At 42.1% G+C, this 13,073-nt stretch overlaps 1 pseudogene; it reads left to right on the plus strand.

Annotated features, from left to right (window-relative positions):
- The first annotated feature begins 317 nt into the window (after nucleotides 1-317).
- On the plus strand, nucleotides 318-9,865 carry LOC122639599 (annotated as a pseudogene).
- The last annotated feature ends 3,208 nt before the right edge of the window (nucleotides 9,866-13,073 follow it).

The following is a 13,073-nucleotide window of genomic DNA, read 5'->3' on the forward strand; positions in this document are numbered from 1 at the left end:
TTCTCATATAATTGATGTGGGATAAATGTGATCGTAAAATTCCACCACGTTTCGCAGGTCTGGCTTTACACTAGCCACTAGTCCCAGCCAAACACTGCAATATCGACGTCACCACCCGCGCCGTACGATTGCACCTGAGAGACGTGGTGTTAGTTCTAATACCATTGGTACGAGCTTTAGAGAACTCAACCCTATAAACTGGCTTACAAGGTGAGGGAACCCAAGAACTTATCAATCCACATTAAGTTTCTCATACAATCGATGTGGCATAAATGTGATCGTAACAAACTGCTATAAATTTATATAGTTTAGCATCAATCTCAATTCTCAACAGAGCCTAGATTTGAGTAAGAACTTGGATTTCTTGAAATTGTTAGGAAATCAATGGATCTCATTGAGAAAGAGACTGGGGAGGAGTTGTTCCATGCTCAAGCTCATATATGGAACCATATATTTTGCTTCATAAACTCTATGTCACTTAGATGTGCAGTTCAACTAGGCATACCAGACATTGTTCACAACCATCAACAACCCATCACCCTCTCTGAACTGGTCATGAAGCTTGCCATCCCAAAGACCAAGACTGACTATCTGTTTCGCCTCATGCGCTTATTGGTGCACTCTGGCTTCTTTGCAAGTCGACCAGTCTGCAAATATCAAGAAGAAGAAGAAGGATATGTGCTCACACCCTCTTCTAGGCTTCTCCTTAAGGATAATTCCAAGAGTATCTCACCCTTCTTGCGAGCAATGCTTGATTCGATATTGTTGACACCTTGGAATGTCCTTAGTGCATGGCTCCAGGGTGATGGTCTCAATCCATTCGAGATGGCATATGGGAGGAACTTGTGGGACTATGCCGGTGAAGACAGTGAGTTCAACAATTCTTCAACGAAGCAATGGCAAGTGATGCTAGATTGGTGATGAGTGTGGTTGTTACAGAGTGCAAGTTTGTGTTTGAAGGGTTAAAGTCATTGATTGATGTTGGAGGTGGGACTTGCACTTTGGCTAAGACCATTGCTGAAACCTACCCAGGCTTGAACTGTACAGTGTTTGACCTACCACATGTGGTTGCTACTTTGGAAGGGAATGAGAACCTAAATTATATTGCAGGTGACATGTTTGAGTCCATCCCTAGTGCAGATGCAGTACTGCTCAAGGCAAGTGAATTCCCTCTTCTTTTTATTTTTTATTTTATTTTTCTTTTGAAGGCAATGATGTTTGGTTCCTAACTTCATATGGACTTTGAAATGATAGTGGATTCTGCATGACTGGAAAGATGAGCAATGCATAAAGATATTGAAGGGATGCAAAGAAGCGATCTCTAGAGGGGACATGGAAGGAAACTCGGGGAAGGTGATCATCATAGACATGGTGGTTGAGGATAGGAAGGTAGATCATAAGTCAACAGAAACCCAGCTCTTCTTTGATATGTTAATGATGACTTTGAATGATGGAAAAGAGAGGACCGAGAAAGAATGGGAGAAGCTTTTCTTGGAGTCTGGATTTACTCGCTATAAGATCACTCCTCTCTTAGGTTTAAGGTCTCTCATTGAAGTCTACCCTTAGTAGGGCCTACATGAATTCCAATTTGTGGTTAATTATAAGGTTCATCGGTCAAATCATTTAGATGTTTGTCTCGTTTAATTTTAGATTCTTAATGCAAGTGTGGTGATCTATGGTCAGTCTTTAGTGGTAGCCACCTTCAATAATGGACTAACCCTTCTAGCTTTTGTTTTTTGGATTTGGTGGGAGTTTTGTTGGCTTGTAAAATTTTATAGTTCAAGGAGTGGATAATGATGTGCTTTATCATCGACAACAAAAGATATTGTTACCAGAATCGGGTAAAAACCGATCCGTGCACCCAATTGGAGTTGATGTGGGGCCCATGGCCCATTAGGGTTTGGAGGTCGACTAGGTGGTCCCTCCCTCATTATATGAAGATGGAGATAGGGAGGTAGCCATATACATGAGTAAGCAGCCTCTCTTCCCTAACTCTAACTCTCGTCTCTCTGTCTCTCCTTCTTTGATTACGTCAAGGATTGTGTATCTCTTAGGGATTCCATATTGTTTCCTTGGACTTAGAGTGTGGAATCTCCATTGAAGAAACCTATTGAAATTCCTACGACGGAGTGCACGTGAATCGTCTGAAGGCTTGTGACGTTAGAGTTCGTGTGGATCCATCTGCTTACACTCTGCAAACAAACCCATTTTGTGTACTCTGTCATGAATAATTATTTTGTCCTAGTAGCATCCAATACAAAAAAATGAAAACAAACTCATTTTGTATTCAAAAGAAATGAAAGACTATGAGATGAAACAAAGAAGATCATGACACAACCAGGTAACAACACATTCCAACAAAAACCAACTCAAATCAACAGGACCCATCTCCGAATATTTTTCTCGTTCTGTTGCACTCGAAATTCAGAACAAACACTAGTAAATGAAAGAAAAAATAAGCCAACTAACCCACACCCACTAGAACAAAACATATTTTGACAAAAAAAGAAAATGGCAAACATAAACTCAACTCCCCAGATCTCATTTTCTTACATTCGATTTTGGAATTAAATTTTGATCTGTTGGACTCAATGTTGGAGAGTATAGGATACTCTCTAATCATTTGCTGCCTCATGGAGCATGGCTTTGGGTATTCAGCATATACCCTCTCCAAAGCCTCAACCTGCTCAAGGGTATATCTAACATACTTGTTGGAATCCATCTGCTTACACTCCTTTTGAATCGAGAGCGCGATATATATCCAACCCACAAAAACCTAAAAATCAAAGTTAAAAAAAACAAAGTAAGTAGAGCAAAGGGGCAACAAGTAGAACCTTGGGCAATTCTATAGGCACTAGAATGACACTTCCAAGTCCTCTTAGGTAGGCTCTCTCTTCCAAGGCCATATATTTGCTTAGGTGATTGATGTCCAGAGGAACACCAAGTTGGAAGAACCGTACGTGTTTTGGACCCTTGTCTCACCCATTATAGCAAACGGGTTTAGCCCCCAGGAAATTATCTTTTTAATTGCTTAGTTTATTTATGGCTTCCTTTCCCCCTTGTTTTTGTGATGACCCGCTCATCCCTTATGACCACAGTATTCATGCACAGCACGATCGCACTAGCAATAGCGGTGCTATAAATTTTTTAATAGATCTCACGTTAGAACATAATGAAAAAATATCAAAAAAATTAGATAATACCCTCACTCTCCTGTCTGATCTGGTTGAACAACAACAACCACAGACCCCTCCTGAGTACCCTAGTCGGGCTACTTTTCTTGCTATAAGCATCCTTACTGAGGATACCCCTTCTTCAGACCTTCCTCAGAATGATAACTTTGTTTATCACAAAGAAATTATGGACTATTGGAAAGATCGGTATAAAGATTCAACAGATAAAAATGAACAATCCCGACTCCTTTCTATGATGCAACAATTCTATGTTGACAACCAACAGAGTTTTGTCGTACATAATTTTGTGCTCTTCTCTGACGATGACGAAGACGAAATCCACGAAGGATCGTCCTCTGACTCTGACTCTGACTCCTTTGAGTCTCCTCCTGAGTCTAACCCCGACTCACCCTATTCCCACAGTACCCCAACTGTCGGTGAAACTTCTTCTAAACGTAAGGTGGACCCCAAAGACCATCTTGACACTGATGCGGATTTCCAACCCCAAATGGGTACCCGCACTTCTTTTGGTACTGACGACGTCTTTACCACCAACCCCGATGTAAACATCTATACTCGTAAGGATGACCTCCACAAGTACGGATTAGCATCGTATGGCACATATTTGGACCTCACCAATATAGCCATAAAAGACTATGATAAGGCAATCACGGAATGGGCTCAAACATTTTCCTTGTTGATTACCAACAACAAAGCCACATGGAAAGTTGACCAATTTTTGGACTACTTATGTGGATCCCTGCAAGGTGATGTCTTGCAATTTATTAAAAAATTTGACCAAACCGATGAAGGAAAAGCCACCAAAACTCTCCTTCTCACATATACGTTTGAGAAACTTCTGGTCGAATTTACCAAATTACTCAAATCTGAGTTTTGTGGTTACCATTACCCTGACAAGCTTGCAGAAGATGTCAGTTTCAACCTCACCAAGATTAAGCTTAACAATTTAAATGAATTTGAAGCTTTTTCTAAGAAGTACATGTCTCTTTTCCAATTATTAGACCCAACCAAATCTGATTACTGGAAAGAACAGTTCTTCCCCAAACTTCCTCCTCCATGGGATGAATTATGTCATACAACCTATCCCGGCTTCATCAACGATTCCAAATCAGTTGATACCCTTGGCAACCGAATCAATTTCTTGTTTCGCCATATCCTTGATCACTGCTTAAAGGCACATGCTGCCAAACAGTTGAAACAAAAGGTCTCCCCTGGCCTTTGCAAGGATCTCCTCAACAATGAATTTGAGTTTGGTACTAAGCCAACTCTTGTTCCAAAATTCAAGTCCAAGTCTTCACATTCTTTCCCTTCTCACAAGAAGACCAAAAGATACCATTGGAAGAAATTCCATTCCAAAGACTTTCCTTCTAAAGAGTTTTCTTCTAAGAACAAACGCTTTTTCAATAAACGTTTTGTTTCAAAACGTTTTCCTTCAAAACGTTCTCCTTACACTGGTAAAAAGGACAAATCTCAATGTACCTGCTACCTCTGTAATGAAAAGGGCCATTTTGCCAATGAATGCCCTAACAAATCCAAGAATGCCCGTAAGATGATTCGTTACCGCAACGAATGTGACTACGAGATTCTTTTCTTCTCCGAAGTTTCTGACCCCACAAAACTTCTCTATGAGCTCTTCTCAGAATCAGACACCTCTGATACTAATGATGACTCATCTGATTTCATCTTTATGGAACACGAGTCTACAACCGACTCAACTCCAATTGAAATCCAACCGATTCTCTCACCAGAACGTGACTCGGTTTCTCTTAACAATCTCCTCCGTGAAGATGTCTCTTTTGACCCTAATCTCTTCTCAAAGCTTAAGTCCATTTAGCACGATGAGGTATACAAGCTCTCCAAGCTTAACCTCTGGTCTCGGAGTTTCTTTGACCAAGCTTGTGGTAATACCACTGCTCAGTCTACTGATGACGCAACCCTTAAAATCTCTCTGTTTAATCCGGCTCAAATCCAACGATTAGTAGCCAAACACCCACGTTTGAGATACATTCACATTGGTCTCATTCAGATTGAACTCACGGCGCTCTTTCGCCATGGCATAGACACTCCTGTTGTCATTGCCATCTTTGACAAACGATTCCTTGCCGACCCAATTAATGCATTAATCGGTGGAATTGAGTCAAATCTCATTCATGGTTCAGTTTGGTTCAAACTGCGAACCAATTTCTTTCTCTCTGTCCAAGATCCAAATCTTTGTGATTCGGTGGTTCTTAAAATTAAGACGCAATGGACTGGCATGAAGGCTGACAGCCACAATCTTGCTGTTAGTTGGAAATGTTTGCACGAGTTAACCAACGTTACCTCTACCAAACTTTTGCCTCTTCCGGATAAACGGTTCGTTGAACTTTTCGAACCAAAACCTTTCGAACACGAAATACAACCTCGTTTACTCGATTGGCAAGATATCCAACTCCCTAAGGAATGGATGCTTTTTGATATTCTTGATACCCCTCAAAATATCACTGCTCCTCCTCCTCCTACCTTTGAACTCCAAGCTTCTGGTAACAACCTTTACTTCAGAAGACGTTCTACTGGTTCTAGTCCTTCTTTATCCCGGACTGCCAGCACTCCTTCGATTAGAACAGCTTCAGCAACCTCCTCTGTCGCTAGATCTTCTTCTCGATTTTCTACTTCCTCTTATGTTCCTCGAAATATCCCTGGAACTAATCCTCCTCCAAATTGGATACCTCCTTCTGCTCGAGCATTCAAAGCTCCCCTTGCTAAAGATTTTTATGACACAGATTCTACTGCTGTCATCAATATCTTTCATCGTTATGTCACTCAAGACGACGATATCTTCTTCCAAAATAAGGAATTTGTAATTCCCAAAATTACTTGTTTTCCCAATATGCATGGTGATTTCATTCTCGGTAATAACTTTCCCCATAAGTATTTACCTTTCATCCTGCACTCCTCCTCTGTTCAAATTCACCACCCTACTGGTGATATTTCTCTTCCTTTATTGACTTCACACAAATCTATCTGTGATGATTCGGCCTTCACTCCCCAACGGATCAATTCCTCCGTAATTCAACAAATTACACAATCCGTAGCTTGGCCAATATCTGTGAAAACAGCCGTTCTCCATTGGCTTCTTGACTTGTTAACCCCAAACTTCAGTGAAGAACCCCTTCTCTGGTGGGATAAGAGCCCTCATTGGTGCTCCATCCAACTCAACGCTCCAAACAAGATCATTCGAGTTAAACCCATCCTCTACATCAAAGCCGATATAGAAGAATTTGATAAACAAATTTCCGAATTATTGGCACTCCGACTTATTGAACCTTCAACAAGTCCCCACTCTTGCCCAGCTTTTATGGTTCGCAATCATGCGGAAATAAAACGTGGCAAAGCCCGTATGGTTATAAACTACAAACGTTTAAACCAGAACATTGTCTTCGATGGATACTTTATTCCTCGTAAAGACGTTCTTATCCACCGTGCCAAATAGGCTAAGATTTACAGTAAATTTGACTTAAAATCTGGCTTCTGGCAGATCAAGCTCACTGAGGAATCCAAACCTCTCACAGCTTTCTCCACCCCTTTTAATCGCCATTTCCAATGGACGGTTATGCCCTTCGGACTTTGTACTGCCCCTCAGATTTTTCAACGCTGGATTGACTCCATCTTTGGTGATCTTCCTTTTTGTGTGGCGTGTATAGACGATATTCTTGTCTTCTCTTCTTCTCCTACTGAACATACGGAACACCTTCGTATAATCGTTAATTTATTCCTCAAGCATGGAATAATCCTCTCCCCTAAGAAAATCGAACTCGAGAAAACTCGAATCGAATTTTTAGGTCTCATCTTAACTGATCACGGACTCCAACTCCAAGATCATATCCTGATTAAAATCAAGGATTTTCCCTCTGTCTTACGAGACAAACAACATCTCCAACAATTCCTCAAAATTTTAAATTATGGATGAAATTACATAAAAGACCTCTCTTCGAAAGAACAAAGTCTTTTATTAAAATTAAAAAAGGATGTTGACTTCACTTGGACCCAGTCTGACCCACAGACAGTCCTCTCTATCCAGGCCGAGAATACAAAATCTTGTCCCTCGGTTTACTTTCCTCTTGCTGGTGATCTCCTAATTTTGGAAACAGATGCTAGCAATGAACACTGGGGATGTGCCCTTAAAGCACGACCCCTTAAAAACCCTTCTGACAAGCAAATTTGCGGATATAATTCTGGCAAATTCACTTCTGCTCAACTTAATTATAATATATATGAGAAAGAAATTCTAGCCATTGTTAATGCAATTCAACGGTTTAGAATATATCTTTTACCTGAGAAGTTTCTGATTCGTACTGATAATCAAGCTGTACGTGATTTTTTGAAAATAAAATCTAAAGAAACTAATTCTCGTCGGATTAATTGGGCCAATTTAATTAATCAATATCAATATGAAATTGTACATGTTAAAGGCACTAACAATTTCTTGGCTGATTATCTTAGCAGGCCATGAATCCCCGGCATCCTCCAGATAAAGGTAAAGGTAAAGCTCACGCGACACCACATCGCAAGAGCAAGAAAAAACAAGCCTCTTCTCTTGGCTTACTCCCTACCCCCCGTGGTGGTATTCTCATAAGAGAACCCCAAGAAATAGCAACGATACCCACCCAAGGATCGCCTATTGGTTTCATTCGAGTTCCTGCCACAACAGCGGAATTCTCTCCCTCTCTTTCTCAGCCTTTTAGTCCCTATTTCCTCCCCGGGAATAGTAAAGAACAGGACAGTCAGGACCCCTTTTATTTGTGGAATATGACCCCAGCTAGCTACTCCTAGATTGTACAAAAACAATCAGCTGTAAATATTTCGCCTTCAGTTTTTGGTCAGACGGTGACAAACACCACTGACTTCTTTCATCATGATGGCACACCTACCAACTGGTACCATCAGATTAACACTTTGTGGAAGACGCAGGTTGCCGGCCAGAAAAAGCCGTTTCGTACTGCTCTTACCGCCTTCTGTAAAGCTCTTGGCATCTTCTACGCCAAACAGCTTAGCCTTTAGTCTATTGTACTCGACTCAATTAGACAAACTGATTGGGAAGATGTTACCTCCCCCGAGAAAGTACACAGCTTTCTTCGGATTGCAGATTATATTGAAGACCATTTAAAAGATGCGCTCTTCCATAAAACATATAAAATTTGCTTATATTTAAAAGCTAAAGAAATCCTCCCCCGGGAAATATTTCCGATGATACAACATCATTGTGAAGAAGAACAATACCAGCGTTATAAAAATTTCTTGCTGGAATTTCCCAAAAACATCTTGAGAACTGCAACCCACAATAGGTACAGACTTATTTTCTACCCTGGCTCCGAACCTTGGAGTATTTCTGCTGTTGAATGGGGCCTAGTCGAACACCTTGTCCTTTCTAGTGACAATACCTTTGTCCTCGATCAACTACCCATGATGATCCGAACGATGGTCTCTCACTCCGTCGGTCATTGGAGATTCTCTGGTGGCCTCCTCTTCACCATCTACAGCACCCTTGGTTGGCGTGAACGCGAACGCTTCTACCAACCCTATCAGATCTGGATCCTTGAGCTTGCTGTTTGCTACACAACTCAGGAACCAACCCTCATTACAGATGAAGACGAAGCCCTTCGAGTGGCCAATCTTGCCGGTCTCCACGCCGAAGATCTGTACAAGCAGTCCCTCATGGCTTTGCGTAATGAAGCCTTACTGCTCACCTACCCTAACGGATGCCCCCGCTACCGTTACATGGTCTCTGACGGAAGACGAATCTTCGTCACTCAGTTCACGATGGATTATGAAGTCCCTCTTGAAGTTGCTACCGATACCTACCAGCTTATCGACCAGCTCCAGACGTTCTCTCCTCTCCTGGACATCCCTGGTACCCTCCTTGCCGATGTCGCTGAAGCTGTCGAAACTTTAGCCACCGCTCAAGCCGCTGAAGACACCGCCGTAGAAGCCACCGCTGATGCCTTCATCAATGCCCCTGATCACGCCGATTCAGATGTCGACATCAGCTCTGATTAGCGTCATCCCTGACGTTATCGGTCCCACATGAATAGTGTGCCACCCTACGTCATCAGACATCATCCAACAGTGCAGCCGCCCTACGTCACCCCTGACGTCATCTGGACCCATGAACAGTGTTGAATAGTACCAGCCGCCCTACGTCAGCACACGTCAGTAGTTACTGTTCCGGATTTGAAATAAAATTTTGGAATCCGTAACCGACCTCTCCCTCTATATAAGGCAGCTCATTTCTTCAGAGAAACAAGACCTAGCTCAGCTAGCTCTCGAGCTCCGCCTCTCTCGCCCCTCTCTGATCTTCTCCTTCCCTTCTATCCCCATTTCGATACCTTCTCTAAGGATCGACCCCCTGCATGAGGGATTGCTTGTACAGATCTTCGGCGTGGAGACCGGCAAGATTGGCCACTCGAAGGGCTTCGTCTTCATCTGTAATGAGGGCTGGTTCCTGAGTTGTATAGCAAACAGCAGGCTCAAGGATCCAGATCTGATAGGGTTGGTAGAAGCGTTCGCGTTCACGCTAACCAAGGGTGCTGTAGATGATGAAGAGGAGGCCACCAGAGAATCTCCAATGAGCGACGGAATGAGAGACCATCGTTCGGATCATCATGGGTAGTTGGTCGAGGACAGAGGTATTGTCACTAAAAAAGATAAGGTGTCCGACTAGGCCCCATTCAACAGCAGAAATACTCCAAGGTTCGGAGCCAGGGTAGAAAATGAGTCTGTACCTGTTGTGGGTTGCAGTTCTCAAGATGTTTTTGGGAAATTCCAGCACGAAATTTTTATAACGCTGGTATTGTTCTTCTTCACAATGATGTTATAATCATAATACATATATGATATGGACCAGTCTTAATCGGTAGACATGTCCATGGCCTCCTATTGAAGATAAATGTAGAGATTGTGTGACATGCCTCGCATACGCCGACAGGACATTGCCAGGACCACTGTCACATTTATCTATATTTACCTCTATCTAGATACGTTAGGGTATGGATAGTGAGAGGGCACTGCGATAGTGGGCCATCTTTCATGATTCCATGATTCTAACTAATGCAATAGGTAAGTACATGACTTGGGTGTATGTCAGCCGACAGGATCTGGACATGACACCCAGGTGGCCAAAAATATTGGAAGCCCATGAGACGGACAGCTTAGTCCACACTACCATGGTGTGTATAATGACTCCCAACAGGGTAAGTTATGCATGCAAGGGTTGTAGGTATCCAATTCATCTTTTGGGTTATGAGGAAAACCCAAATCATGAAAGACCATTGATGTGTGTGTGCTCAATTTATTATTTTCAATGGTCATTAATTAGCATGTGGTTATTTACTTGTGCATATGTAGATTAATATACGATGGTTGCCATTAATTCAAACCTATTAACACTCATTAACAAATACAAACTTAATGGTACAAACTATGTCGATTGGTACCGGAGCATTAAGTTGCTCCTGACTACTGAAGGACTGTACACAGTTCTAGATGAACAAGTTCCTCCTCAACCCGACCCGAACAATTTTGAGACAAATGAAGAGATGCAAGAGTTCCTTATGAGGGATTCCAAGGCATTACTCTATATCCTAGGATCGTTGGAAAAGTCAGTTGTAGACTCAGTCAAGGATATACGCACTGCTGGGGGTAAAATGGATAAGCTTGCTAAATTGTTCAACATGCAGTTGACACACGCACATTCTGATGCGGTGAGTCAAATCCATAACTCCAAGATGTCCCAGGGGACTCCAGTGATGGATCATATAATGAAAATAATCAATCTGTTTGAAAAACTAGAATCCATGGGGACTGATTTTAGCCTGTGATACAAGACTGATGTGATCTTAGCGTCACTCACTTTTGCCTACGCACCTTTTAAGATGTCCTACAAGATGTTCGAGAAGGAGATGGAGCTCACCGAGCTTGCTAATGCACTGGTAGAGGCTGAAGCATCCTTGAAAAAGGATAAGGCTGAGGTCAATGCAACTGAGGCAAAACCTTCTTCAAATGGGAAGAAGAAGAAAAAGGGAAGTAAGGGCAAGACCCTGAAAGCCAAGGGTGGGAAGTCTGGCAATAAAGGCAAATGCAAGTGCTTCTATTGCAAGGAGGGTCACTGGAAAAGAAACTGTCGTGCTTACCTGGCAACTTTAAAAGACAAGAAGTCGGATGAAACAGAGGTTGCTAAAGAAGGTACATGTGATGTTCACGTTCTTTATGAGTCTAATTTATCTTTTGAACCGACCAATTCTTGGTTGGTGGATAGTGGATCCACTATTCACATTTGCAATGATTTGCAGGGGTTCAAGGAGACAAGGAACCTCAAAAGAAATGAAGTGCATCTTCGGATGGGCACTGGAGCTGAGACCATGGCATTGGCTGTGGGAACTTTTATTTTAAATTTTAGTTCTGCTAGTTTAGTTTTAAAGGATTGCTATTATGTACCCTCTTTCAAGAGGAAGATAATTTCAGTTTCAAAACTTGTTTTGGACGGATATAGTTTTTTCTTTAATTCTAAATTGATTATTCGTTTTAATAATTCCTTTGTGGCATCCGGATATATGCAAAGTGGTTTGTATTTTCTAGATTGCCTTATTAGAACGAATGTTGTTTCAAATGTTGATTTGAAACAGAAAGCAGCTCCAGTGAACTCAACATATCTATGGCATCTAAGATTGGGTCATATAAATGTGGACCGAATCAGTAGATTGGTGAGGGATGGGCCCTTAGAGAGTCTGAGGGTGGAACCATTCCCCACCTGTGAGTCATGCCTTCAAGGTAAAATGACCAAGAAACCCTTTAGCAATAAAGGTGCTAGAGCCACAGATCTGTTGGAGTTGATACACACTGACGTGTGTGGACCCATAAACATACAAGCAAGATATGGGTATGAGTACTTTATCACGTTCACCGATGATTACTCTAGATATGGTGACATATACTTGATGCGTAGGAAATCGGAAGCCTTTGATAAATTCAAAGAATTCCAAGCCGAGGTCGAAAGACAGCTTGATAAATGCGTCAAGTCCTTACAATCAGATCGTGGAGGGGAGTATCTATTGGATGAGTTTAAAGAACATCTCGTATCCCAAGGGATAGTTAGTCAGCTAACTAATCCAGGCACACCACAACAAAATGGTGTATCCAAACGATGCAATCGGACCCTATTAGATATGGTCAGGACGATGTTCACTTATAGTGAGTTGCCTCTTTCTTTCTGGGGGTACGCTTTAGAGACGACGATATATATCTTGAATAGGGTTCCATCTAAGTCTGTAGCCAAGACACCCTTTGAGTTGTGGAAGGGCCGAAAGACCAGTATTCAGCACCTTAGGGTATGGGGTTGCATAGCACATGTGCGAAAGCAACAGACAGACAAGTTGGAATCCAAGACTTTGAGATGCTATTTCTTAGGCTACCCCAAAGGCACGATAGACTATTATTTCTATGACCCAGTTGACCAAAAGGTCATTGTAAGTAAACATGTCACATTTTTGGAGGAAGAAATAATGACCCAGAGGTCCGAACCAGTAGTCATAAAAGAGCTATCAGATGGCTCAGAAACGTCACTTCCGGAAGTGAGACCAACTGACATACCCGCTGAAATACCAACACCTGAGGAACCTCGACGCAGTGGGAGGACTATTAGACCACCCACCAGGCTAACTCTTCTAACCGAAGAGGAAACTGTGGAAGAGTTCCACATGGTATCAGTTGAATCGGATGATGATCCGATGACATACATTGAGGCTCTAAAGGATGTTGATGCCACTAGGTGGCTGGAGGCAATGCGCTCTGAAATTGATTCAATGCATTCCAACAAGGTCTGGACTCTAATCGATCCACCACTTGGCA

The sequence above is a fragment of the Telopea speciosissima genome, chromosome 9 (genome assembly GCF_018873765.1).
Source record: "Telopea speciosissima isolate NSW1024214 ecotype Mountain lineage chromosome 9, Tspe_v1, whole genome shotgun sequence".
In the NCBI taxonomy this organism is placed as follows: Eukaryota; Viridiplantae; Streptophyta; class Magnoliopsida; order Proteales; family Proteaceae; genus Telopea; species Telopea speciosissima.